The sequence below is a fragment of the Cannabis sativa genome, chromosome X (assembly GCF_029168945.1).
Source record: "Cannabis sativa cultivar Pink pepper isolate KNU-18-1 chromosome X, ASM2916894v1, whole genome shotgun sequence".
Taxonomy (NCBI): domain Eukaryota; kingdom Viridiplantae; phylum Streptophyta; class Magnoliopsida; order Rosales; family Cannabaceae; genus Cannabis; species Cannabis sativa.
Window position 1 is genome coordinate 71,657,306 of NC_083610.1, and position 2,318 is coordinate 71,659,623.

At 34.1% G+C, this 2,318-nt stretch overlaps 1 non-coding gene across 1 annotated transcript; it reads left to right on the forward strand.

The window, feature by feature from the left end:
• Positions 1 to 1,907: 1,907 nt before the first annotated feature.
• On the forward strand, positions 1,908 to 2,014 carry LOC115703287 (small nucleolar RNA R71). Its single transcript, XR_004009063.1, has one exon. It is a non-coding gene; the product is annotated as a small nucleolar RNA R71 (small nucleolar RNA).
• The last annotated feature ends 304 nt before the right edge of the window (positions 2,015 to 2,318 follow it).

The window sequence follows — 2,318 nt, forward strand, 5'->3', positions numbered from 1 at the left end:
GTTTTCTCAATTCTCACTTCTCACGAAAAATGAAAGCTTTTAACTTAAGATTTTTCTCAATTAAATGTGTTAAAAACAATCAAATCATATGTTTGGTTTGTGCAATTTATACTGGAATTACTATCTAAGTAACTAAATATAGTATAAACTAGTCTAACACAATATTTATTTATTCACATAATTAGCAGCAGAATTTGACTCAAAATTTTCAAAAAGGTAAGAAATTTATCGAACTTAACGCAAGAATATACTCAGTACCCCCAACTAAAATGAGACAGTGTTCTCAATGTCTAAATATGTATATGATAAGAACATGAGATGAGAACTGGAAAAAAAACAGAGAATATGCACAGTGATAGATGTTGATTTTCTAAAAAACAAATGACAGAAAATAAACTAAAATACTGAAAAATAAAGAAACCAATTAAAGATAGGACCAGTAGTGAAAGAATTCACTAACCTTGGTAAATCGAGTCGTGAAAGAGCGTTTCCTCCACTTCAGGTGGTGTTAATTCTAAAAATGGTTTCAACCTTTGACCATTGACTTTGAATACATTACCAGATTTAGAATTTTCAATTTCAACAGCTCCGTAAAACAAGATTTAACGTAAAATGGACCAGTCCATTTAGAACGTAACTTACCGGGATCAAAAGGAATGTCCCAATCAGGAGGTCGAAATAACTTTTGTGGTCTAGGGAGTGATTGTGATTCTCTAGGAATTTTCACAAATCGATCTGCTAACTTTTTTGGAACATTGGTGTTTCTTTTTGCAGTACACATATCTTTTAAAAAATTTGAGTACGCAGGTATTTGCTTAATGACATCTAAGAAAGGGATATTTATATTTACTTGCTTGAATACCTCTAAGATGTCACCATACTGACTACCTCTTTTGATTGGGATCAATCTCTGTGGGAATGAAGCTTTTGGAATGAACGACAAAGTTTGACTCATTTTTTCAACCGAGTCTTTGGAATGTGAGCTTTCAGGCTGACTCTTTTCATTTTCTTTTAACGAGTCAGTGTTCATTTTAGCATCAGGTTGAGATATGTAATCAGGTTTTTCAATAATTTTTCCAGACCTAAGGATAGAAATTGAATTAGCTTCTTCAATAGGTCTAGATGTACTTACCTCGCACTGACTCTTCAGATTAGGAATGGGTTGACTGGGAAGTGTTCCCTTTTCCCTTTCAGCTACAACAGTAGCAAGTTGACCAATTTGTGTCTCAAGCCTTAACATGGATTGAGAACTTGTGTGTAAATCTTGTTGGGTGGTTTGCATGAACTGTTGTAGGGTATCCTCTAAAGATGGTTTTCTTTGTTGTTGAGGCTATGGCATATTATGTTGGGCATGACTCTGATTGGGTGAGTTGTATTGGTGCCCTTGGTTCATTGGAGGCTGGTTCTGTCTCCAAGAAAAATTTGGATGATTTCTCCAATTTGGATTGTTGGATTGAGCAAATGGGCTATCAAATGAATTCCCATAAGTTTGAAGAGCATTCGCATCTTCAGAAAATGCCTCTTGGTATATAGGCAATGATGGACACGACTGGATAGTATGACTTGTACTATAGCATAGAGAACAAAATTCATTCCTATGGATAGGAGTATTCATGGATTGACTTAATGACATAGCTTCAACTCTCCTAGTTAGATTTGCTAATGATGTTTTAATATCTACGTCATCTTTGACATCGTAAATCCCACCTCTCTTAGGTGTGTTGGAAGCTTTCGATCTAGGATCTTGGCAATTCCACTGTTGAGAATTTACAGAAAGATTCTCAAGAGACTCCCAAGCCTCATCCCCTCTAAATTGCAAAAATTTTCCAGTGTGCATTGATTGTACCATTTGTCGGTTTGAAGGAGATAATCCATCATAAAAGTATTTTACCAATCTCCATTTCTCAAAACCATAGTGTGGACATTTTAGCAATAAATCTTTAAATCTTTCCCAACATTCATAAAATTCTTCGTGATCTTTCTGATAAAATTCGGAGATTTCTCTCCTAATATTATCCGTTTTAGACATTGGAAAAAATTTGGACAAAAATTTATTAACTAATTCATCTCAAGTAGAAATAGATCGGGCTGGGAGTGAATTTAACCATGCTTTAGACTTATCTTTTAATGAGAATGGAAAAAGTCTAAGCCTAACAGATTCATCAGAAAAATTTTGAAATCTAAATGTAGAGCAAATTTCTAAAAAATCTTTCACATGCATGTATGGATCCTCTTTACCTAACCCATAAAAAGATGGCAAAAGTTGAATTATGGAAGGTTTCAGTTCAAAATGTGTAGCATTTGTTTCAGGAAAAATA